Source organism: Haemorhous mexicanus, chromosome 2 (assembly GCF_027477595.1).
Source record: "Haemorhous mexicanus isolate bHaeMex1 chromosome 2, bHaeMex1.pri, whole genome shotgun sequence".
Classification (NCBI taxonomy): Eukaryota; Metazoa; Chordata; class Aves; order Passeriformes; family Fringillidae; genus Haemorhous; species Haemorhous mexicanus.
This window is the reverse complement of record NC_082342.1, coordinates 70547151-70574795: the sequence shown is the minus strand read 5'-3', so window position 1 is coordinate 70574795 and position 27645 is coordinate 70547151. Positions and strand designations below refer to the sequence as shown.

General features: G+C 39.7%; 1 long non-coding RNA gene across 1 annotated transcript; it reads left to right on the top strand.

The window, feature by feature from the left end:
- Positions 1 to 7434: 7434 nt before the first annotated feature.
- On the top strand, positions 7435 to 27364 carry LOC132324284 (uncharacterized). The gene is made up of 3 exons (XR_009485560.1): positions 7435 to 7978; positions 8765 to 8819; positions 27105 to 27364. It is a non-coding gene; the product is annotated as an uncharacterized LOC132324284 (long non-coding RNA).
- Positions 27365 to 27645: the final 281 nt, after the last annotated feature.

Sequence of the window (27645 nt, the reverse complement as noted above, 5' to 3'; positions counted from 1 at the left end):
ACACACACACAAAGGAATCAAGGCCCAGATCCTTCTGTTGGCTATAACTGGACACCTAACTCTCAGAGAGCCACTGTATGGGATGTGGCTAAATCTAGGTGAGGCAGAATCTCAATCCTACCCTGTGTCTGTGGGAGAAAGAGCAGCTGTACTAGGAGGAGCAGACTGGAAGACAAGGACAGAGTGCAATATTGTTAGAACTGCATAATGGGGAACATAGTATAGCAACAAACCATTTATTGGCTTGGACAGAAGTTGCCTTTAGTTAAGTGTCAAAATTGTATCAGTGGTATCACCTATGGCTGGATGCATTTTTTCGTGTGCTGATGTGATCCTGAGTTTCCTTTTGCTATCTTTGAGAAGGTCCGGGACACGTCATATTTTTTATTATTTCTGTAAAGTACAGTTTGGTGATTTGGCCACTCACATAGGTTGTAACTGGTTCACTGTCCTCACATTTCAAAGACAGGAAGAGTAGGCACAAACTAAGCCAGAGAAGAAAGCAGTGACTATGTGTACTCCTTGTCCTTGGCTTTGCTGCCTACCTGTGCAGACTGTGAAGAGGCAGTAAATTGGCTCACATATTATCTTTGTCCAAGTTTATCAGAGAGCTACACACTTTTTTGTGTGCTTGCCCTATCCTTTTTACACTCTGGTGTGCCCAAGGAATCTTGGGTACAGTCATCACAGTATGCAAAATCTGTGTATATTTCACATTTTTGTCTATCTCTCCTCCCATTAGCATTGGTATTGCCAGGAGATATTCTGCTAAGGAAATGCCTATTGAACTTAACTGCTCACTACCTCTTATATTAAACATTTAAGGATGTGCTTAAATTGAAACATATGTCCATGATTTTCCTGTTCAATGAGGTATTTAAACATTTTAACTTTTGGGCCTAAAGAGTACTCTTATGGGCTTTACCGAATTTGTGACAAAATAAACTGGTTTTTAAGTTAAAAAAAAAAATTGGTGTTTTGTTACCTCTACATCAACAGCAATAATTTCGATTTGCAATTTATATGGTTTTTGCTAGCTAATTTTAATTCACAGGCATTTCATTAGATGTGAGTTCACTGTAAAAGAAATAGCCTTGTGGCTTTATGAATCTTCTTGGGAATTAAAGCAACAAGCTTGTTGACAATGTGCTACTTCCCTGAAAAGTCAACCTTGTAACTTGTATAACTATGCCTAACCTTAGCAATACTTTTAAAATTACTTGTACACACATCACCTTCCCTACATGTTTTGACAAATGACACATTTCCTTTGGTGCTTCTTTGTGGGTAACAGCGTGTGAGGATATGGTACTGGCAAAATTTATTACAGTTATTTTGTAGTTGATATTAAAGAACATGATGTATTATATCAGGTGTCTGACCTTTAAAGATGTTAGGACCCAATTCATTACAACATAAAATTTACATATTATTCAACATTCTACTGTCCTTTTATGAAGAAGTCATGATGCATACGTACATGAGATTTAGGGCAGGCAACTATCCCTGCACATTGAAGACTAGAGATTGAAGACAATGTGAAATAAAAAATATTGCAGTTTGGAAAAGATTCACTTTTTTAATCCATGAAATGGATGACTCTGGCTGCACCTTTTTGAACAATGTCTTAGAAAAAATAAATGGAGCACACAGAGACAATGCTGTATTGGATATTAGCTGTATTCCTGTGTCTTTTGTAAATCCTGACAAGACCTACCTGTCTCTGTTCCTGTGTTTGATGAAGTTTTGCACTGATATGATATATGAAGACTCAGGCTGGGGATTTCATCAATGAGAAATTGATGAGTTTTTCTGTGCATTGTGTTGGCACATACTCACATGGAACCCACTCTGAACACTGTAGGACTGAACCAGCAGTCCTACCTTTTTTCTCTGTTTAATTATTCTTGTTTTGAGGGTATGTTCATGCATTCTTTGCCACAGCAGACAGCAGCAGCTGTGGTCTACCACTTTCTATAACTGATACACCTAAGGTATGCAGCAGCTGATATTGTGCACCTGGCTGTTGTGCAGTCAGTTGTGGGTATCTGGAGAAGCACCAGGTGTTCACAGCAGCAGCTGTTCCGCTGCATTTGTGCCACTGCTCCAAGACCTTGCTGCTGGAGAGCACCCTATCGTTTCGTACCAGTAGAAGCACAAAGGCAATACGTAGGGTTGGCTAAGACACTTGATGCAGCAACAGTAAATTGTCCAAGCTTCAAAATCTGTGTAGAGGAGTGGCAATGACAAATCAGCAGTACACATTGAATTTTGTTGGAAGCTTCAATCCAAACATTAGCTGTAATCTCCTACAAAGGCTGTGCTGGCTTCTCTGCTGATTTGAGTGACTTTGCTGGCGTTCTATGGAATCTTGAGGCAGCCTTTTCCAAAACATCAGAATTTATTCACAGATGTCAGTGTGGTGTCCAGATCATAGGCACATCATGATTTTCACTTGGAGAAGAGTGGATCAAGAGTGGATCATTTTGCTTTTTGTTGTTCTAGGGGTCAGACTCCAGGGGTGAGATCCAGATGCCTAGATTTAGGTAGAGAAAGTTACTTTCTGAAGGTATTTAAAGACATCTATTTCTCTCCATTAGTTAGACAGAGAACATAGTCACTTATGACAGACTTGATTTGCTAGAACCCCAAAAATTTGGTTTCAAGCTCAGCTACCCTGTTTTATCAAAGGGTTGCTGATCACATAGCCTTCAACAAAGGCTTTGAATTTGAACTGATTCTCTATGGATTGAAAATTCCACCCTCTGTTAGGATACGGACCATGGGCTCCTTATTGTTATCACAAAATGTGATAATACAGGCAGTAATGTGCATAAGAGATGAAATGAGGACTGAGACAAGGACATGTCCTGCCTGAGTTAAGCAGGGTTTTACTTGCAAAGCCAATTTTGCAAGAATGTGACTAAACTACCTTCAGAAGCTGCATAGACTGATGTAAGGTTGGGTAATTAAGGCTGGTAATAATTATGGCTTAATTTACCCCGACTAGACATATGCATGATGAGACTATTTTTATTTATATGCACCATCTGCATAAATTTTGATGTATTTATTTTAAAAAGTGAACCTGAGCACTGGGTGTTTATCAGAGTTTTGTGAAGAATTATGTTGTCTAGTTATTTTCTTACAGATAATAAAGTAATGCTGGGAAGGATTTACTTTACCATAAGTTAGCCTTCTAGATGTTGGGTACTAATTATTAAGCTAGTTTGGAATCTTTCTGTAGCCAGTGGGTAAGGATGGACATCTACTCTCCTGTCCAACTTATGCCTATGAAGGTTTAGTGGTTCAGCCAATCTCTCTTTTGTCAAGAGAGAGGCATGATGACCAGCTTGGGGCTAACTTCTAGGTGGCTCAGATTTGATGAAATAATCCCATGTGTAGTGGCCAACATAAGAGATTGCAAAAAAAGGAGAGAAGGTGTCATGGTTAAGGGAGCTGAATGCAACCACAGGGAATTTTACTCTGTCTGTGCATCTGTCAGGGAATTCCTGTGGGATGCTTGGCAAGTCACTGAACAGGTGGTCAATAATTGTGTGTTTCTTGTGTTATGGGTGTCTGGAGTCTGATTTACAGAAGCAATAAGCGTTCGAAACTGAAATTGAAGTAAATTGTAATTTTATTGTAGAATGCTACATGCTCATAAATACTTGGTTTTGTTGTTCTTAAACTGAACATTGCAAACTGGTGAATACTTTTGACCCAAATTCTTTCTACCCTTATTCCCAACTGTAAAATGGGAATAATGACACTCATCTCCCAGAGGTGTTAGGAAAGTTTTGCAAAGAAACCCTTGGGGAAAAAAATAATTCAGTGTTCAGAGCAGGATTTGAATTGCGTGCAGCAAGACCCTGGTTCCTATGTTGAACAGTGAGAAGGCAACAGTGTTGAAAACCTTTTTGTTAACTAAGCATTTGCCTTACCATGAATTAAATGGAGCAAGGGAAAAAGATAGAATGTGATGATGTCAATTTAAGAGCTCTTAAAATGCCAGTGCAGGAGCAAATTAAAGTTCTCAGAGGTAACCTTAATTTTGATGTTTCACAGTTTTTGACTGACAGAACCCTGTGAAGTTCTTTTACCACATTTTGGTTTATGTCTAAGACAATAAATGGAAAAAAATCCCACCCAGAACTGTCACTTTATGTCACATGAACAGCCATCAGTAGAGCTTTCTGGATGGTGGACATCAATCACAGAAACGTTAGCCACTTGAGTTAATGGCTAGGAATACCAGATTACTGTGTTTGTCCTGTTAGCACAGCAGGTTCATCCTCTTCACTGAATTCATCATGAGTTATGCAGGGCATACAAATAGAGAGAGTTTCACAGTGCAGATGCCGTGTGTGGACAATGTGGTGGTTTTCACAGACACTGGCTCTGATCAGACCCAGGAGTTTTGGGCCTCCTGCCATTCTCTGGGAGAACAGCACTTCTGGGCACAAACCATGCATGGCTTCACACTTTGGACCTGGGTCACCCATTTCCTCCAAGTTGCACTTTTCTACAAAATTTTAACACCGGCTCTCCATTTTGTCCACAAATCATGTTCAGTCTCTTTCCCTCAAGATTTTCAACAACAGATGCATAAATCTCATTTTTCCACCTTTCAGCTTCTTGTCCAAACTCCTCCCAAATGTCTGCCCAGCATCCCTATGCCAAGATTTACTCAGTCCCCCTCCAAATACTTTTTCACATAGTCCATATCTCCATGTTTCCTTTTCCAACACACTTACTTATGCAGGCATAGCTGCAGTGTAGATACCTACACTTAGATAACCTGAATTTCAGTTCCAGTTGCAAGAAAAGCCATTTGCAGTTGTGATGAGGCATGCTTGACATGGATAGAATCTCTCAGGAATTAATCTGGTTAGTCACTTACAAGCACATTTTACATAGTTTCAGAGATTTGAAAGGCTCTCAAATTTGAGGTAGGCTTACTGAGGGTGAAAATCCCTACTCCAATGGTAAATTGGACTTTAATTGCTCTGTAAATTCTTCCAGAAATGTCTGGGGGTGTGCTTGAAAGAGTCCTCCCTTCACCCCACCTCAAGAATGCTGTACCATGTCCCTGCAGGCTCTGTCTTACAGTCCCAAACAACAGCCGCAGTCTGCAAGAGCTAAGTTTCACATAGTTCCCCTATTCAGGGCAGAAATGCACTTCTGACATTCTTTGGGAACATCTATGTCATGCCCCAAAGACATGGGAGAGTTTCCTTACAGTCTCCAGAGCTGTGCTGCTATAATGTGGAAGATGTGAGCTGAAAGGCGAAGGCTGAGCAAGGGAAAGGAGAAGATGCTTGGCACCAAAATTTTCACCCTAAAAATTCTTGCAAGCAAAACAGTGTCCTGATTGAAGTTCTGGGTAGCCTTCTTAACAGATTGTACTGCCATGCCATCTACAAAGTCCTCCTCTCCTCAGGAAACTGTGCTCATTGAAGGGTTTCAGAATTGTTTCAGATCCTTCAATGAAAGATGCCACATAGGCTTTAAGCAAATAATCAATATCTTCATTAAAAATATGAATGCTATCCCTATGAAAATGACCCCAAACACCAAAGACATGACCTCTATACTTTTGCTGATCTTTGCTACTAGAGCATTCAACACATCATTTTTTCCCCAGCTGTTAAGTTTGAGAGAAATAAAGTGAGCATCTAAGCAACAAGAAAATTAAATGAATACACATTTGAACACAGGAAAATACAATCAAAAATAACAGGTTTTATTGAAATAATATAACCTGATAATAAAGCTCACACTACAAGCTGGCAAGACATCTTAATAAAACACATAAGTACTACAGAAAATCTACTGATATTACAAGACATTATTTTCTGTAACCAGGGGAGTAAATTGTCACATAGAACCCATTTCAGATTTTGATGCATTAGCTATGGTGTGAGGACAGTGTATGAGCAGGCATTTTATAGATGAAATGTCCATTTATGTCCTATTACAGGCTCTCATGATCCAAAGAACTTTGCTTTTAAGACCCATGCACAACTTGCAGTTCAGTAACCTTCATCCAAGCCAGCAAGGTGTTTCTCAGCACGGTAGCCATGTTGTGAGCACAAAGACTGCTTCAGCTCTGTTCCTGGAAAATGTTGGCCATTATTCTGATTTCACTTCTGTCAGATTAGCCCTGGCATAACTGTACTATTCCAGAGCATTGGCTCTAACTCAATAGTGACAGAAAGGAAATCATGCCCATGAAACCAAGGCAGGGGAAATGAGTGAAACCACAATGAAAAATAAATGGGAAAATGTTGTTTTGTTTTTTTTTTTTTTCAGAAGAGGTTTGAAGAAATTACATGAGTGTGTACACCTAATTCAGCCACTGACTACCCTTGCCTTGGGCAGAGATGTGGAAATTCATGTCCTTTTGTAAGTAAAATATTTCTTGTCTTAGCACTCCATCAGTTTAGGATATTAAATGGATTTCTAAGGATATCCTTTGAATTGTATTCTTCTCACCAGCCACCTGGTCACCTGTGTGCCACCAAGAGGATCTCTCTCAAGTCAAATTTCTTCGGTGCCTGCCCTGCTAGCTGGGTCCTAGTGTCAGTGTAAGTTTCTTGCCGCTGTGAACTTCACCACAGGAACTGGCCTGGACAAACATGCACAAAACTCACAAAGCTTCACAAAACTTCAGCTGAACCTGACACCTTGGCTATAAGTAGGCTTAAATAGTGGGTCCTAAAAGGAAGCAAATAAATACATAAAGAAATAGAAGAAGAAAGTGCTGTGAAAAACAAACAAAAGAGAGAAAAATTAAAAACTTGTTTCTGAGAAGTGACAGCTCCTGGGATAGTTAATCATTGTTTTATCATAGCAGTTTTTAAGGAAAACTTTTTTCACTGAACTACTTTTCAACTCAGCATGTATGCAGAAAATAAACTAGTCCTTCCAAGTCACTAGTTCCCTTTTTGATCCACTTCTTGGAAATAGCAAAGGCAATCTGTGTGTTGTGTATGCAGGCATGTGTATATTTAAAGCGAAGTCCTCCAAAAAGAAAATCACTCTTTACTTTAGCCTTAAAAAAAAAAAAAAAAAAAGAAAAGAAAAGAAAAAGAAAAAAAGGAAAAAGTATCAACAATTGCTGTTTCACCTGACAAAAATCACATCTCCACAAACAGGAGATGGACCTTAGATTATATTATTCAGTGCAGGAGTATGGGTCCCATAAACACCGGGATAAAAAGCTCATTTAGAGCTTCCCTTCCAAGTCAGAATATTCTGGAAATCTGTGAATGTGTGAAAGAAAACCGAGCAAAATTTAATCTTAACAAAAACAGGTGAAAAGAGCCTCGAAGAGGGAAAATCGGTGCAGAAAGCAATTTGTTATGCGAATGTCTTTGAAAGCCTCTAATGATCATTACTAGGTACCGATAATGGTAGGTGCGGTGCATCGCCCGTCTGGCTGCAGGTGCCGCGGGCTCTGTGAGCAGCAGCGGCGGCGGCGGGGTCGGCTCTGGGCTGGAGCTGCCCTGCCCGACCCGCACCGCTGCCCTGCTGGGGCTGCGGGGACAGGCAGGGGCAACCCCGGGACAGGCTGCCGTGGGAACAGCTCAGGAGCCCCGCCGGGATCATCTGTCACCGGGAAGCCGGTGAGAGCAGTGAGATGCTCCTGAGCGGGTGCGCTGGAAGAGGACCAGGCTCTTGCAGAGGAGCGCAGGGCGTGGAACACCCCGGGCGCTCCTTTGGCCGCAGAAGTTCAGCAAAGCAGCTTGACTGCATGGGAGTCAGCGCTTGGCTGCGTGGCAATATTCGCGGGCTGCAGAGCTGGGAGCTCTGGAACAAACGCGAGCAGCGCGGGAATTACGTGGTGCAGAAAAGCACCGCGTTTCAAACCCGCGTCACAAAGGGGCCTCGTCTGACAGCGCTGCCTTTCCCCGGCCCATTGTCTCATTGCAGCAAGTTTGTTTTGCCCCAGCAGTAGTGACTGATTCACTCGGTACTTTCCCTTTTGTTGGAAGAAAGCCTGGAAATACGTAGTGCAGTTTGTAGCGTTCCTTTTTGTATTTCTTTTTTTTTTTTAACCTTCACAGCTAAGCTTTCGAGATTTGCTAAAAAAAACAAAACAAAGGCAGAAAATTAAGGGGGGGGGGGGGGGGGCGGATAAAAGGAAAGAAAAGGGAAAAAATGGAAAAGAGAAGATAAGGCAAGGGCTGTTTCGGTGCCCGTTCCCGCCGGGAAGCGGAGCCGGCCCGCAGCAGAGGGTGCTGTCTGCCCGCGGTAGCGCCGGCTGCACGGGAAGGTCACTCAGCCTATTGATAAATCACTGTGCCGTGATTCCTAACTGACAGCTCAAACTAACATCAAGCTGGATGAGAGAGAACAAAAGGCCATCAAGCAGCCATTTTCTTGACACTTTTATTCAATCACCAGCAGATTGCTTACGACAGCAATAGCAGCTGTTTTGTCTTCATCTTTCCACATTTGATAAAAGGTGTCAACTCAAATTTTTGTAAATAATTCACTTACCCCTACTGCACACACCAGCACTGTTCAGCATATGTATTCTGCGCGAGCAGATCACTGAGGCAGGTCAGGGCTCAATGATATCAGCTGAAGGTCATCTGTGATCTAAACGGAAGCACTGATAAAGCTACAGTCCCTCAAGGTCAAAGATAAGAACTACACTGAGATATTTGTAATGTGGACTAAAGGTTAAACAATAGCGAGAAAACTATGGTATTGTTTCAGTTAACACACTAATGATTTTTCTATTGTTCCGTAGGTGACACTGTTCCAGAGGATTCAGCCGCTTAACCCTTTTTGAGTGCCACATACATGTAAGTGCTGGGTGTGAACAATTAGAGAATATCACTTCCCAAAGTTGGTGATGTTAAGCAGTAGCTCAGAGCCGTAATATGCTGCTGCTAATGCAGCTGAACTGCAGAAGGGAGCAACAGCAATTTTTATTTTTAGCAATTTTTAGCAGGCTTTGAAAAGAAAAAAAAAAAAAAACCACAACTGGATATTGTATCAAACAATAACAGTTAAAATGATTAATACATTTAAGTAAAATATAGCTTACCTTGAATTTCTCCTTAAAATAAATTTAAGTCCCCGACCTGAGGAGAATTAGATAACATGCCTAACATTTCCTGCTGTAACATCTTCCCTTACTTTAAAGGCTTAGAGAAACTAATAGAGAGATCCTTGAATTATTGCAATACGACACTCTATCTGATGTTGGCAGTAGCCAAAGCACTGAGATTAAAAATGATACATCCTTCAATACTAGGTTGATTTTTCTTTTTTTTTCACCCAGTTATATTACTCAGAATATAAATCTAAACAACAAACAGTCACTGTTTATCACTATTTGGTTTATACTTTCTAATAGCAAAAGTATATGTGCATTTGAGATTCTGTCTGTGCTCAAACAGCAGGGAATTTATTGCATGCAATTGATGTACATGAAGATCAGAGAACAGTTGCCTTACATTTTCCCATTCTTTCTGCCTCAGTGCTGTTCTAAAAACAACTTTCCTTTCTCCAGTGTATTTCTCATGGACAAATAACAATAACTAAACAAAAGAAGGTCTCTTTTTATTTTTAGCTAAGCAAGATGGTACAGTAGTACTTTCTCACTGAAAGCAGGACTCCTGTCTGCATCAATATTATTCCCTCCTCACTCAGCTGTATATGAGCTAGAAGAAAGAGTGTTAATTAGAATGAATCAAGTGATTTTTCAGCAACTCATTTTATTTGTGGACATTTCTTAATTTTCTTCTGGCATATTTACATTGCAGTTTCTTCAAAGATACATTTTTCAACTTGTTTAATATTCTTTGTGGCTTGAAAGGTCTTACTGAATTAAGTAGGAAAGGTTTTTGGCAAGTCAGTAACTAAAATCAAATTCTGTTTTATGGCACAGACTGATCATGTAGCTCATGTGGCAACATTTCCCTCTGTTGGTTCCTGTGTCCTAGATACAAAAGAGTGACTTGAAAATAACACTAGGATTTTGAATCTGTCATCGAGTATGCAAGACTAAAAACTTCAGAAACTTTCCATTTTTTGTCTTGCTACTATCTTGTTCAAAGTGTCATTCTTACAGGAAAGTAGACCACTAAAAATTAGTGTCTGTATGAAGAATTAAAATGTGATGTTCTTTCATCACAAAGGCATTGCTCGTGACTGCACGCCTGTAGCAGTGAAGGGTGCTGTTATATTATTTAATTGTCTTTGTGGAAAAGCACTAGCAAAGATTTATGAGGACACTGACCATTTATTTTAACTTGTATTATGTTATATAAAAGCAATCAATGTATTCCATTTACCAGTTTACTAATTTTGCATTTCCCAGCCTACAGCTCCTGACACAGTGACTATAGAGAACAATCCGTGTGTTTTAGATGTTTGCATCCTTAATATAGGCTTAAACCTCTTCCTCCTCAAGCATTAATGCAAGCAAACCAGCATTAGTCTTCATAACTCATGTGTACTTTCCATGAACATTTAAGAAGTATATGTGCCTATTAGGTCTATTTATGCTATATGTAATTTTACAAATTATTTCACAGAATTGTTTTTCTGACATTTGCTTCTGGACCCAGCTATGTGTTATGAAACTGCAATCAGTATGGGTAACTATGTCAGGAATTATCCTTCTGTCTGAGACCTGCTTCAGTGCCTACTGAAACTACTGAAGCAGTGCCTGCTTCAACTCATGTTGACCAGTACCTGCCAGTCTCCCTGGAATTTTACATGCTGTGTGTTATATGTAATTTCAGAGAAAAAAAAATACAAGAGCAATTTTAAAAAGTTCTTAGTCTAGTTTCTTGCCTTGTATAAATCAATGCATGTTGTTTCAGCGTAAAAGAAGGAATAGGATGAAGATCTGCTGTTGGATCTTCAGCTTAGGTATGAGGAGGGTTGACAGAAAAGGGCATGTAGGGAAATGGCGAGGGAAAACAGGAGTGCTGAAGAGTGAAGAAAGAAACATTTAAGGAGCATGGGCATGGAAGGTGCTATGGGACATGGACACAGCAGGCTGAGGCTCTGACTGAAAGAAAGTAGGGCACAATAGAGGCCGTAATAAGATGGAATCTTCCTTGCTTGTATTGAAGTTGAACTCTTTTTTTTTTTTTTTCTTTCTATATCTAAAACTATAGGAACTTAAAATGAATCCCCAGGTATTTTTAATTTATTGTGAGTAATGTGATTTTGGCCATGACTGTGAGCTCATTTGTGGTAATGGATTCTGGATGAAAATGCCTCTTTCTCATCCTCTAACTTGCACACAAGGTTGACTTGCACTGAGCTCCAGGCCAAGAGCATTTTACCCAATTCTGTGTCCTCAATAATCTTCATTATTAGATATCTTTCTAGGTAACTCCCTCACACATTTGAAAAATGAGAAAAATAAGAGTTTGACAATGTCACTGAATTAAATCTATAAACAAAATATGCCTTGTAGTATAGAAGAACCCAATGCCATTGACTGTGCTGCAATTAATATAAAATAGAATAAACCAAATAATGTGATTTGCAGCCCACAGATCTTCAGATCTTCACCCTATTCCATCCTTTACCTTGAAACAACGTGTGGCTTTAGACAAGTTGAGAAACTAGGCTGTTTGCATAGCTTTTCATTAATAGAGTAGACCACTGTGTGTAGCAAAAAAGCACCATGAGTGCTTCTTGTTTTAAATCCAAATCTTCAGGTTTTATTTTTATAGATGATCAAGCTTGCCTGTTAAGTCTGCAATCCCTAGTCCTCAATTTGCTTCCCAAATAAAACAGAAACATCTTTGTCTTTTAAATTCATTCTGTGGCCTTTTAAATACTCTAGCAACCTTAAAAGAGAGATCTGTGTTATGTCTTCTCAAGGCCAGATCTAAAATTGTAAACTTTAATACTTTTAGGACTTCTCTCTGGCACCAAGACTAATTGACATGGAATGGCTGACATCAATGTTGTTAGAATCTTTACCCTCCAGGGTAGCCACATGTAAATTGGTACCACTTAATCATGGTCCTGGGTCTTTGCTGGCTCCTAAATAATGCCGGGGAATGTCTGGAAAAAGGTTGTTTGGCCTGGGCCAAAACCACAGAAAAGTCTGTTCTGATGGTTCAGCAACATGAAGGACCAAGATCCAGAGCCTGGGAATATTTCTGGGAAGCAAGGGCTCCTGAGAAAGCAGAGCAGACTGCTGCTCTCCTTCCTAGGTCTCCATGCAGTTACAGTGCCTCTCAAGTTCGAAAAAGTAAAATCTTCTATGACTGACAAAATGTTTTGGTGTGCCTGTGTACAACCTCCCCAGAAATTCATAAAGGTTCCTTGCAAAATTGATTGAATTCTTAACTTGCAATACACATTCAGGAATTAATCTAGGGTAATATTGTTTTGCAATGCTTGTTTGCTACTTAATGGGTGTGGGTTCTTTAGGAAGAAGTTGGAATATTCAATTGTAGAATGTGTATGGCATTGAGAGCAATGTATGCAACAGATATAACCTTCGTGTCCAAGGTGGACAACCTTGCCTGAGTGCTCAATAAAGGTCAAAAAATGAATTAATAAGCTTATCTTTCCAGAAAACAAGCTTCATTCTAGAAGGCATAACATTAGTGTTTACCAGGCTGCCCTGGGGAATCACTAATGATGTACAAAGCCTTCTGCCTATAGGTCACTGATTTTAATCCAAACCAGCTCAGCAAAGACTCATTTTTCTTAGGAGTGCCATTGGTTTATGTGTAAGTTGAGTGGGTTTTCCAGACAGTGAGACATACTTATAAGCATAAACTTCTAATTTGAAGCGTGTTTGTCTGACACAATAGATGTTTTATTTTGTTTTCCAAGTGGCTTTTACATCAAACTTGTAAGTTTTTGCTAGCTAATGATTTTTTTGGAAAGTAGCTAATTTATATGTAGACCTTTCAAATGATAGTGTGTCAGCAACATCTCTGAAGAAATGGTTCTATTAATTAATCTCATTTTGAAAAATACCGTATTTCTAATTAAAATTGGTTTTGAGAAGGAGGGTTATAAGTGCAAGTCCCAAATGACAAACTCACCTCCTTTGGTCTGTACTGTTGGACTGGGACACTCCAGTGTGTCTATAAAATGCCTACTGGAAAATCCTGTATCAGAAACACAGAATCAGAAGCCCTAATCCCTCCACTTGTAGAAACTCACAAGTGAGAACGAAGAAATCCAGAACATTTCTGGGGACAACACAAACGCTAAGTGAACTACTGTTCTGCTGGACAAACTGGTTGGGGATGTGCCAGTCAAAGGTAGTCTTGGGTGTAGCTACTGTTAGCCAATGCTCTACAACGTCCTAAAGAGAGCGAGGAAGGCAAGGAGCAGAGCAGAGCCCATTGGCTCAGAATGGCTAGACTTTGGTTTCCTCAGGAAAGTGATGGGTGAGATCTTGTGGGAAGCAGCATATAAGGAAAAAGGAGACTAGGAAAGCTGGTAGGTCTTTGAGACAAACCATCTTCAAGCTCAAGAATGGGCCCACTCTAATGCTCAGATAAGAAGGTGGATGCATCAGGAGACTGGGTTAGCTGATCTTGAAACTCATAACTGAATTCCAGTGCAAAAGGCAGTATAAAGGCAAGGTTTGTGAGGACAGGGTGCAAATGAGAACACAGAAACATTGTGCAGAAGCATTATGGACTTGAAACTGGCAAAGGCCATGGATTAGAGCTTCTATCTCCTCCTACCACATTGCTGAGGTTTCTGCTGAGCAAGGGGGCTAAATTTGAGCCCCTGTTGTACCCTGGCAGTGATGGAGGCTAACAGCATCCTGAGCAGTGGCAGCAGGAGTGGAGACAGCTGATAAGGGGAAATTATTAATCTCTGACTTCTCAGTAATCATCAACCTGTATCCAGAATGATGCAGCCAGGTTTGGCTGCCCAGTGCAGGACAGACATTGATAAGCTGAGGTGAATTCCATGGAGCGCCACCGAGGTTGTTTGGCCTTGCAAAGGTGAGCCTGAGGGACCAGGATTTATTCAGCCTGGGAAAGAGGCAGATGGAGCACCTAACAGCACACCAGAGCCTATGAGTGGTTTTGGAAGGGATGGAGCCAGACCCTTCACAGAGGAATATGGTGGGAAAAGGGCATAAACGGAAGCAGTGGAAATTCCATCTAGGTGTGAGGAAAGAAGATGCACTCTGAGGAGAGCCAAGTATTTGATCAGGTTGCTCTGAGAGGCCATCCAGACTCCAACCTTGGAAATTTTTGAGACTTGACTGCATAAAGTCCTGAGAAACCTGGTCAGAGCTATCTCTGCTCAGAGCAGGTGCTTGGACTAGAGACATCCTGAAGTGTCTTCATGCATGAATGATCCTGTGATAGTGCTCGTAAAGCTGCCATTAATTTATCTTCCTGTTGTGAGAGAGTTCAAATCTTTGAAGAGAGAAGTAAACCTCATGGTACAGCTTCTCAATAGTATTACTGAGTTTTGATGCATTTGACACATGATTTTTGGAGTTCTGAGCAAAAATCCAGCCTGCTAAACATGGGCTGGACAGTGCACAAAAGTGGTGATGAATCACTCTCAGTCCTTAGTTTGAATAAGAAATAATATTTGATACCAGCTATTACTCCCAGCTCTCACAGAACATGCTCCACCTTGTATGTAGTTCAATAGACTCAACTGAGAAACCTGAGAGCTGAATGGGCAGGATGCAAAAGGAGCAGCAACAGCCTCCAAACAAGTGCAGTAGATGCTTATTATTGAGACAGTGTGGGAAAGATGTGCTCAGCCAGTGCTGGTGATGTACCTGTTCTGTGGTTTAACTGAGCGCTTTGGTCTTTGAGGCTGTCAATTTCATAAGGACTAAATTTACTTTAAAAATAACTGACAGAAGAATTTAGAGAGCATTTTGTTGCTCCAGCCCAGGAGTGGGGACCAGGAGACCTGGGTTCTATTCCCACGTCTGTCACAGGCTTCCTGGACCATCATCTTACATCTTTGTTTCTCAGTTTCCCCGTGGGCATAATATGGATAATACTTACCCACTTTACAGGGCTTAATTCATTAATGTCTGTAAGGTGCCTTGAGATCTGTGTGCACAAGGCACATTAGCACTGCAAAGCATTTAGTATATTATTTTATTATTTAAGACATCTGGGACCATTTCCACTGATGTGCTCTATCCATTTTGCACTGCTTTGGTGTTGCAAAGAAGCCATATTCCTCTTTAACAGGCCAGTGAGGCTGAGTTTATGACTGACTTAAAATACCAGCCATCAAAATCATCTGAAGGCTGCTATCAAATATGGCTGTTCCTTTTCTATCCATTTGCTGAAAGGATGACTACTGATTTTTTTCTCTTCAGAGGGTGGGATCTGTATGAAATTTGCATGTTTAATGATAGGCATTATTCCAATAGTGGATGAATATTTTGGCAAAGTGAAAGATAGGAATGATGTTGGTGCAAAAATATATAGGTGTATATGCTAGGAAGCTCTGATGTGGACAAGAATGTGGCAAATTGAGGTTGGCCTGACAAAACAGTGGGGATGTACTGGGCCAAACCCTGGTACATTCAATGCACAGTTACTCAATCTCTTTCTAACTTTTCCTTTATATCTTGAGGGTTTTCTACGTTGATTTCATAACTATGGTCACAGAAATTTCTTAAATAAACTAGTACACAGCAGTTGGCTTTTTGGTAGAATAGCAATTGTGCACCATGGGGAATTATTCTCATGAAACAATAAATACTAGTTCAACTTCATAGATGTTTATTCACACCCAAACACCCACATGTGCACACATTTGTGTGTTCAGGGTGAGGTACAAAAGGAGAGACCTAAATATCAATTAGCTTCCCCTAGGTCCTCTGAATGATAAAATTGTCATTCATTTATTTAAAGTGACAATAAAAAGGAATGGTTTAGCAGGGGTTTTACCCTTTTGTGGGACACATGGAATGGAGCCCAAGTCACAGCACAATCTTGATATTGATCTCCCAGTGAGAGAGTTAATTTGTCAATGACTGTAATTTGCCAAGCTTTATGAATCCATTCTTCTTCCTTTGGAGGAATATTTCTCTTCTAGATCTGTGCTATTACTTTTTTTTTTTTTTTAATGCAGTAAAGATAAAAAATGACATATATCTCTGAAGTCTTTCATATACATAGAAACAAGTATGGGACTGATAAAAGAACATGGCACAGCAGCAATCCTCTGTCCATCTCCTTGCTTTTGAGGGCACTGTGCCATGTAATACTAATTGTTACCCTACCACAGCTGCCTTGAAAACTGGTAAAATTTTTGCCTCCACTCCTATGAGAAGGCAAATCCAAAAGCTCAGTACTCTGAGCGACAGGAGAAATCTTTCAACTTCCCCCCAAATTAAATAATGTACAGATTTAATGTTAGACTTCCTAACACTGCTCTTTTCCCTGACTGAATTCCAAGGAGATAAGCTGTCAGGTCTGGGGGTCCAAGTTCCCTGGCAGGAGTGGGCAGAGATATGCAGTCAGGAACAGCACATGGCTGGGTTCCTGCTGGCAGAAGTGACATGGAACCACAGCTTTTGTCTCCTTTCTGCTCTCTCCTTCTCATTCCCCTGAATATTCTGTTAGCTTTTTTTCTAGACTTTTCCCCCATATGAATTCATCTTTTCTGAATAAGCAGAGCCATACACATTATTCCAGGTGAAATGTGAGTTGTGTGTGATGACATTAGTATTTTCTTGTATTTGATGGATATAACTTCCCTGGTATTTATCCAATTCCCAAGTTTTGGAAGTGAAGCAGGTAAGGCAGAAGGCAGTCTTGGTTGAAGAGGAATCTTCTCTTGGAATTAAGGTAAAAAAAGGAAGGTGTATGCCCAGTAGAAACAAAGTTAGGAAAAAAAATGCAGAAATGCTGCTTGCCACTGTAGGTAGAAAATTAGTGTGGCCAAACCTCAACTGGAGTTGAAGTTGCCAGGACATATTGATGTCCAAAGGCAGTGTAAAAATAACATCAACCCGTTACAGGATGAGGATGGCCACCTCACAAACAGGGAGAGACACAAGGCAGAGGTGTTTAAGACATTCCTTGCCTATGTCATCAACACGGATGACAGACCAAGGGGGTCCAAGTGCCCTGAGCTGCAGGACTATGACTGGCATAAGGATGGACTCGCAGTCAACCCTGAAATTGTGCTGGATCTGCTGTTCCAGCTGTATTCCTACATATCTGTGGGGCCTGATGGGATTCATCCAGGAATCTTCAAAGACTGGCTGATGTCATTGCAAAACCTCTCAACGATTTTTGAGCAGTCTTGAGAACCTGGAGAGGTCGCAGCTGAAATCTGGAGAACATCCCAGTTTTCAATAAAGGCTGCAAGGGGGACCCCAGAAACTACAGACCTTTCAGCCTCACTTCTGTGCCTGCTAAAGTTATGGAAAGGGTTATTCTGGGAGCAGAATTGGAACACACCTGAAAGACAGCACAAATCATTGGTCCCAGCCAACATGGCTTCATGAGGGGAAGGTCCTGTTATCAAACCTGGCTTCCTTTCATGACAGGGTAACCCACCTTGGTCAAGGGAAGCCAGCTGATGTAATCTTTTTGAATTTCAATAAAACTTTCAATACTGTCTCTCACAGGATCCTCCTGGACAAAATGTCCAGCACACAGCTGGATAAACACGTCCTGTGGTGGGCAAGCAATTGGCTCAGAGGTTGGGCACAAAGGGTTACAGTGAATGGGGTGACATCAGACTGTCACTAGTGGGGTTCCACAGGGCTCCACCCTCAGCCCTGTGCTCTTCAACATCTTCATAAATTCTGTGATTCTGTGATGGGCTCTAGGAGCTGGCTTTTTGCAGATAAAACCCACAGGAACACATAAATATTCTGTTACTGACTGACACAGCCTTTCTCCTTTGTCATTTCTAATTTGTAAGCTCCCAGCTCAGAATCCAAGTTCTTGCTACTAGTTCTTAGTTTTGTGACCTTCCATTTTTTACAGTAATCCATTTCAGCTCATTTCTTGTATTCCAGTGAAGGTCACCCAGTCTCTCCTGTAGGATATTTCAGTCTAATAAAAATCAGTCTGATTTTATCTTATGGCAAGAGCAGATATGTTGAACCATGTGGGAAAGCTGAGCTCCAGTGATGCCCACACATTTCTGCTCAGAAACACGAGTCTGAGTCTTGGCTCTACCACTCAGAGGGGACAAGAATGTCTGCAGCTACACCAAGTGATCTAAATGACGACAGTGTTCTACTGGGTTCCTTAAGAAGCTCTTAAAGGGGCTGCAGTAACTACACTTTGGACAGCTAGGTATTCCAAATTTGCAGAAATTATCTTCACCCTGTGTTTTGACTAAAGCATAGTTAATTTTTTGGTTATAAAATTGGTGAGTAAACACTCACATAGAAAATGTTCCCCTAAGCCAACAATAAGAAAAATCATGAAATTATGTTTGAAGTTATATTGGAAACATAATTTCTTAAAACTGAGCCATTAAAAAGATTGGACTTGTCCTGGGTTGGGCTAAATCCAGTCAGGGAATGATCTCTTTGGTAGTAAAACCAAACAGATTCCAGGCATGTGATATGGTCACACATTCTCATCCAGTGTGTACCTAAATGTTTTTTACATGGATAAGATTCTCAGGCAGCACTCAGGGATGCCAGAAGTAGTTATTGATTGACTTATCTATGCAACTGAATCTTCTAAACTATTTTTAAATATATTTGAATATGATCAGATCGGTAAGTATTACTGAATTTTTGTTGTTTTAATTTCTGACCAGATTGGTCCCTTTTGATCTTGTTACAAAATCATAGATTTAATTATAGATCTTTAGTTCTGGCAGCTGCTTTTATGGTTTCACCCTGGGTACTCCCTTTCCTTTCATTTCCAAAGGTCCTGAGAATACTAATCTTTAAAAGTACCTACAATTCATATGACTATTGTCATGTCTGTAAAAACTGAGATAAACTTCAACCCTGATATGCTGGTCTACATTTATTTATATTTTCAAAGGTAGATATTTGTAAAGAAAGGGTCCAAAAATCTACATTATTAAAACCTTACAGTAACTATAATATTTTTCAGACCTTTGAATGAAGATGAAGCTGATACATGTGATAGCTGTACATTATTTATTTATGTTATGAATAGCCACAATCTAATCTCATCTCACAGCTTCCATAACAAAAAAGGCTGAACTGTAGAGTGGTCAAAAGGCAAATGTGGCTGACTTTGACTAGTGAGTCAGCTCTTGTCTGGATATAGGCTGTCACTGTGGAAAGAACAGGGATACTAGGCAACCACAATCGTTAGGCACAAGCTTCAGAGTCACACATTAGCATTGGCTGTCACTCCCTGAAGCCCATATATTACTGGCTTTAGAATGAAGAAATTTTAAATGACTGGTGCTCTCATAAAATGCCACTTAATTTTTGAGATTTTTCACAATATATTATTCAAAGAAATGCATGGAACTTTCAATACTAGTTTAATGCAGCACCACAATTAGAAGGGCTGTTTTGTGACATAGTATTGATGTTTAGCTGGCATCAAGTAACTCTATCCCTTGCCTGAAAGTGCATATTGATAAGGACAATAAACAGACATGAGACTAGGTGCCTTCCTCCAAGTAATGATTTATCAGTTACACAGTGTTTGAGACAACATCCTTTTACAAAACAGAAAGGGATGCAGAAGAGATCGGGGGTAGCGCTTGAATCTGCCTGTTTGCCCATTAAGGTAAGATAGGCTGCAGTAACATAATTACATGCAGGTACATTATATATTTGGTAACCACACTGTGACTGTAATGCTGCTAATGACCAGCAAATTGAGAGTCAAGTTGGAAATAATGCCAGTTTTAGGGGAGAGCTGATGATACCACTGTATGTGAATTCATGTGCTTTGGTTCATACTCTAAGTACTTGCATGCATGGTGCAGTTTTTCACTGAGGTGTGATGATGCTGTGTTGGAACCACAGCACAGCTGGTGTTACACTGTCATCCAAATCAGATTTGCAGTGTTTTGTGCAGCTGCCACAGCTGAACTGTACAATACAGGTCATGTGAGTACCAATTGCTGCCTAGGATGAACACAAAAAATAAAGCAGATGCTTGAGGCTGAAGTTTTAAAATGGGTAGATGCACTTAGAGTAATTTTCAAATTCACTGAATGTGCAGCAGTTAATGTCTCTTCAACTCTGTATCAGTGTATCAGAGAGAGAGAGAGAGAGAGAGAGAGAGAGAGAGAGAGAGAGAGAGGTTTTCTTGAACTCCCTTTACATAGCCTGCCTACTCCCTAGCATATTATCAGTATTCAGGTGACTTTTGTTACTAAGACTCAGTTCTCCTTCTCTTGCCTTGATTTTATTCTTGTAGATACTAAAAAAACCAAAAAAACTAATACCAACAAAGAAACAAATAGACAAACCACCAGACCTCTCCTCCAGAAGCCCTCAACAGCCTGCAGAGATTTAGGACCAGCATCAGATGCCCACACACAGGTGTGCAATTACATGAGATATCCCAGCATTTACCTGAGTACTTGGACTCAAGCAGCTGTGAAGGATATGGGTTTCCTGTAGGCGCTGTGCAATTTCTGTCACCCTATGTCAATGTTCAGCATGCCAAGGACACCTCAAATGTGCCTATGAGTGAGCAGCTGAGCCATGCCTGTGGTGTCCACAAGACATGGTGTCTAGGCTGCCACTGACTCAAAGGCCTATGATGAGATTCATGCCTAAAAATCGGTTTATACTGTTGTATCAGCTACTGTGAGGTATTAAATTCTAGTTGCTGCTCTGCAAGGCTACAGGTCTCCCAAAATTGTGTGTCTAGCAGCCCTGTGAGGATATCTCTGATCCATGAGAACTTCTGAAATGGCCACAAGTGCCTTTCCTTATGCAACTGAATTTCACCTAGAGGGTCTATTTTAGAGTAAACCAAGTAGCTCTTCAGTTTCTATGGGGTACACCTATACTGACTCAACAGAGAGCTCATCTCATGCCACTTAAGACATCCTTGGTAAGCACACGGAGCTGGCAAACGTGACATGGGACCCAAGGGAGACATGAGCATCTCTGGAAGAGCATTCAGGTTCTTCCAGCACAGAGACAGTTCAAATGGTACTGAATATTGACATTTAGACTGAGCTGAATCAAGCTCCTCACATAGGAGGAGAACCCAAACATAGACACTGACATATGGAAGATCTGATCTCCAACTGAATCCTACCTTGTAAGCAAAAAAAGCAAAAATTTAGGTGCTTGAGCATGAGACTGATGTCACATGAGGTAGCCTGGGTTTCCTGCTTAGTTTCCAACTGTAAATCCAGCTTGAGCTTTCCTTTTTATTTTTTTTTTTTTTTTTTGTCATTCCTATCACATCTGTAAGTTTTCTAAGTGGCCTCTCAGGTGACTCTTGGAGCCTGTCTTGAATGACTAAATGGTGTTGGACCCTTGGTGTTAAACCTTTTTTCCTTTAGTTTATAAAAATCACCAACCTTTTTCTTTAATCCTGCCTTGAGTCCCTGACCTTTATTATATACCAGCAACAAGCTGAAATGAAATTCTATAGGTCAGATTTACAAATATTTCCACCTTTTAGGCACCAGTCTTATACATTTACATCTATACCCCTACAATGCATCTAAAAAGGAAAAAAGTACAAAATTAAACATCCCCCAGACCCTTTCACAAGATCAGAGAGTCTTCACAGGAAAAAAGAAAATCTTTATTCCTCCAATTGCTACCTTTCTCAGCAGAAAGGAATGAAGAAATCTTTTGCTCCTGTGACTTTGACATACAATCTTGATAAAGAAGGAGGTAGCTTTTAAGGAAATGAGCCAGGGTATCCTTTTCTTTTTTCCACTTCAAGATCTCAGGCAAAATATTCTGCTTTTCTATGCAAAAATCTCTTCCATTCACTGAGACAATGCATAAGCATTTATTCTTACCAGCTAACTCCCTGCAAGAAATCAATCTGTAAAGAGATCTGCAAAATATCCCTTAATTGATACCAAAAAAAGGAGTAAAGATGGAGACATTTAAGATTGTGTATTAAGGACATGTCTTCATTTTAGAGGTTCATAACTTAACCATAAAAATTTGCTCCAGGCTGAAACTTGGCATGGAAGGCTGCCATATTTGTAAGTAGGTTATTTCATTTCAGGCTACATTACTAATGCACTAATGCAATGTGAGCTGTTATATTTATTAACTTGCATTGATTTTTTTTTTTTTTTTCAGAAAAGGACAAAAGTATGCTTTTCTGAACAGGTGGAAAACGGATATACCAAGCTAGAATTTGCCTTCCCATATGCCAGCCTAAAAAGGAAGAAATAAGAGTCAAGGATTTATTTCTTTCTTACAGAAATATAGGAAAAGCCAGCAGGTGCTTGTTTTCCACTCTGGTTATGGGATATTGCAAATGTATAATAACCTTTTATTACTTTGTATTGTTGATAAATTTAGAGCTCTGTAGACAGATCTGCATAAAAAGCTCCTGAACTGATGGAAACCTTGTTTTCAAATGGATTTTGGAACAAACATTGTTTTCAAACAGTAGAACAGGATCTGTTATCAGTTTCTGCAAGATTTTTTATATTGGGAAAAATAAAAATATAATTTTGAGAAGGTACCAGAAGAAAAATATATTTTTGAGAAGGTACTTGTGTATGAGGAGGTGGGGGCTTCTAATGATTTTAAAGTGGTCTTTAAATCCTTAAAAAATTTCAGATTTGGATGACTTTACTGGGCAATTTTGAAATACAGTATCTACAGCAGATTTCCAAGGAAGGAAAAGAGAATACAGAAATAGATTTCCTGGGACATGTGGGGTTCTTTAAATACTCAATCCCCTTCCAACATGCAGGCCAACTGCCTCTCCTAAAGATTTGTCTCGTGTGGAAACCTTGCCAGAGTGTAATTTTGGTGAAATTTCTGTCACTGCTCCCTGTCATGAATATTTATTTACTTCCCAATGGAAATCATTGCTCATATGAAAGGGAGTTAACGGTTCTTAATAGCCCTTTCTGATTTGATTGATGTTTTTGTCACTTCCTCCAGTAAATAGGTTTCTATTAGCATACCAAATATGCTATCTGTCCTCTCACTTCTGCAGGCACTTACCTGACCACTTAGTTAGGATTTAAATATCCCTCCTAGAGGTTTTCTTTCAGTTCAGGGGCTCTTTTTCTGCACAAGTGGGTGAAGGACTTTCTGCACTGGGTTTGGGTACCTTACACAGCAACCACCTGGGATCTGTTCAGACTGGATATTTGGAGGAGTTCAGTAAAAACAACAGAAATTTGTCCATACCTTGTACTAAGGACTTGAAAGGGTAACACTTGTAAGAGAACAATTTACAGAGACATTTAATCATATATTTATATTTCAATTCTCTAAATTTATAATGGGATGGTGTTTCAAGGTAGAAGAGAGGCTGGAATAGCTGGGTTTTTTTTTCATGGAAATACACCCTGAAGTCATATATCATTTATATGCCATATGCTAACTTCAGAAAAGGAGTGTTCAGAGCTAGCAATGTGGTGCTGCTGCTAAGGAATAAACTCTTTCCATTATTAACTACCTTTTTCAGGGCTGAAGGGTCCTAGTTCCAAAACAAATGCCTCAGTGTTGCTCAAGTGTTCTTAATAGTGCAAATAATGTAAATTTTGTGTATCATACATAATAGCTTTTGTGTTGGGTTACAGCCAACAGATGGCATAATGGAATGGACATTTCTGGTCTTTTTTTCCTGTGCAACACTCTTTTTATGTGTATGGCCCAAACATGTAAATTGCTGCTTTTGTGTTAAGCAGAGGAAATTTCTGGATGCCCTGGACAAACCAAAGAGAAAGCCTTGCCTTTTTTATTAGTGTGAGTAGTTTGAGGTGAAGACTTACATCAACACGTAGTTTAAAGTGCAGTTGCCAACTAGTTCATATAAAAATTACTATTAAGCTGTAAATCTGTATTCTTGTGAAGATAAAAGAACAGAGGAAAATAATTTATGGAAACATAAAATAGTATCTATGATTGTAGAAAGCACTAATTTCTGGATTGTCCTCATTGCTTAGTAATTTTCTGCCTCAGAAATTCATTTCTTGATTACAAACAGATGCCTGTTTTTTCCCTGTGAGGAAGGCACTGGGCATGGTGCAAGATTAAAAAAAATCTGTTGCCTTTTGAAGGGCTCTGGTGGAAAGCAGGTGTTTACATCCTAAAGAAGGAGGCACAAGACCTCTACCTAGGGCTTGAAAGTTTATGTGTACATGCTACTAAAGTCATCTAGGCACCCTTGCTTCTGAGGGCCAAAGGTACCTCCTTGCCTGAACTGAGACCTCGGTTCATTACTTAGGCATTGCCAATTTACAGTTTCAAGTTTCTCTTCACCAAATCCCTCAAATTTATAACACTTTTTCTGTGTAAGCTAGCTCTTAATCTAAAGGAATAGCTAGGAAAGTATAACTGAAAACTTTATGAGAAATGGAAATCCAGATTCACTGAAGTACAGCTGGTGTAAGGACAAAAAACAATGTGTGCAATTCTGGGTTTTTTTTGGAAATGGCGAAAGTGTTTTTAATTTTTATCAGCAATTTTAAGCTGCTGTGATTTATTTAGTATTGCAGGGAAAGCAAATGTGAATTTTATGTAAGAGAATGATTAATAAGCATCAGTCTTGAAAATTGTGTGGATGCTACTGTGATTAACATACTGCTGCCCCCACTCTAAATTAGACCAAATCAACTACCTCTCTCTAAGATAATTTCTTGTGAAGGGATGAACATTAAATGGTCCTTGGCGCTTGGCCTTGGAGCACAATATTGGTTCCTCACCCAATATTATGTAGTGGGGTGGATCTAGTGGGATGGTCCTAAAGTGGTCCTTACCTTAGAACAAATATTTGGATTAAGCCCTTTTTGATTTACTATTCTAGATTAGGGATGGGTTTACTGTGGCAAAAGAGGAGATGTAGTCAGCAACTCGCACTGCCTGATCTCATACTTCTAGTTATGGTTTTGAACAGCAAGGTGCACAATCTTGATCAGATAAACAGGGAAATTTCTATAAAATAAACTCTCCTCAGGCAGGCAACATCCTTCAGTTTTGTATTTAGGAATTCTGCATTTTTTGGAGACACATAAGGACTTTAAATTTGCTATTAATGTAGTCCTTATTCTGTTAGACTGGAGATAAACGTGATGACCAAATTGCCTGAGTTAACTTTGGCAACTGGGTACGGCCAGCAGCAGCTACTGGCAATTTTCATGGCTTCCTAACCTCACATTGACCTGAAATGCAATGTTTGCTGAGTCAAAAGCCTAAGTAAGAATTTAATACTTTTTGTTCAATTATGAAAATTTTAAAAAACCCAAACATCCATCATCCTCCTTTAGCAGAAGGAGAAACAAGGTTGGGTACTTTATTGCCATGCTAAATGTCCATGCAGTAGGATTTTGTTGGGCTAATATAAAACCAGAAAACACCAAATAGTTCTTACTTGCACCAATGCTACAGCAGCAATTTTCTACATTTTAGCTTTTTTTTTTTCAGAGGAAAAGCTAGCAAGCAGTACTTAGGCTAAAAAATAGTCCTATCATTTTTACATAAAATATTGATAAGGAATAAACACTTAGTATCCCTAGTGTGAATTCACTGGACTTCACGTAACCCTAATATATGGATTAAGAAATGTTAACATAATCCTTTTATGGGAACTAAAATCAATTACATGTCAGCTTTGTAGTATTATAAATGTATTTAGTCAGCATAGAATTTTTCCAGCAGCGCTCATTGCAGATTGAAATTGACTAACCAGATGTTAAATATTAAATAGAACTAATCAAAGTATGGTTCAAGAGATTTTAAAAACAATGATCAAAGAGAGCTATTTATTACCTGATTCATGTTTCTATTCAAACACTGCTCCTATGATGTTATATCTACCTGAATTTAGTTTGCTGCAAGCTCTTAATTTTTTTCGGTTAACATGAATGAGAAATATAATTCAATAAAAGTATGTTAATGCAGTACCATAGGCAGAAAGGCACAAAGCTTAGGGAATTACAAGCAAAATTTGCTGGAACAAAGTGTATGTTAGGAACAAAATGCATGTTAGGACTGATCTGAAGATGACCAAATATAGAGATATTCTTTCCATCACTTATACACATTATGGGCCATTATCTAAAAAAAAAAGTTTTTTATTGCTTACATGATAAATTTAATTCATAACTTCAGCGATATTGTAAGAAGAGCAAGAATAGCTTCTGGCTGTGATGTGAAAGCAGGAGGGGCCTAGTCATTGCAAAAGAAAATCATGGGTTATGCTTAATTGCAGAATTGCTTTAACATAGAATGTGTAAGTTTGGGCTCCTAAATCGCAAGAAGTCACATAATTAGCCTTTGTGTCTTCAAGGGGCTGAGCACTTCTCAGTCTCACTGAAGCCAGGAGAAGTTCAGGTGAGGGGCTGGCTGCCCCTCTGCCTTGCACTGCACAAGGAAGAAGCAGGTCTTTGTGCAGTTGAAGAGCAAAATGGATCAAAGGAAATGTTCTTTTATACAAGGCATAATCAATATTATATTAAGAATAGGCAGGAGCCAAGCACCTGGTATTTGTTGAAAGAATATAACTTGAAATCATAGTTGCACAAAATGGTTACTGCACTGTTAAGTTAGATAAAATAATTTTAGAGTGTCTGTCCCTATCCATTTTATTGTTTAAACACATACAGTCATCAGAGATGGCAGAAAAATGTATTTTCCAGAGGAAATTCTGCTGCTTTCTTTTACTGAGTTTATGCCTTGATTTAACCAGTGGTAGATGTTATCAAAGGCAGGTGACTCAAATGGATGGAATACTGAGCTGATTGTTTGTGGCTTCTCCTGCACTGTTGTGGTTTCCTCACTTCATCACAAACACCAAATGAGGAAAAATCACAGCAAATATCAAACAATGATCTGTGATTTTCTGTTCTTGGTGCCTCTTTCCCTCCTGAGACATATCTGTGAGGGATGTGGCACAGTGCATAAACTCCAGGTCCACAGCCAAAGGCACTTTGTGTTACTGAGTGGAGGAAAATGACTCACAGATCCTGAAAGTCTCTCTCTTCCTTCTTTTGTATTACAGAGAGCCAGCTGGGCATCTAAATTGAGAAAGCTATAGCTCTGCCAGCAGCTGAGGGACAGATGCAGGTCCCAGACCACAGCAAAATCTCCAGCCTTTGGATATGAAGGCCAACAAGACCTGGATCAGCTGGATCCTTGTGATGAGACCGCAGCACAACAAGTATGCAAGGATGCACCTTTGGGCTTCCAGTCAGTAAAGCTTGGTTTAATTAAAATAGATAACAATAGCCCCCAAAATAAATCTGTCCTTAGTAAGTATGTTCAGTGGCACCATTTAAAGCAAAAGAAATAAATATCACTCTCCATGCTATGTCTTTCTGGGTTGATTCTTAGTTTTCTCCATCACGGCTTTCCAGAGTGGCAGGATTGCTTTACTCACAAAGCTTCACAGACTTCATGCCACCCCTCTGGTCATGAAAAATATCCTCCTTTCTGTCAGCTCTAAAATTTGGATGTGGCTTTTCTCACCCTCCCCACTCAGCCAGCTCCTTTGCTCCTTAGCCTTCCAGCCCACCCTGTATATATCTCTGCCTTCCCACCTT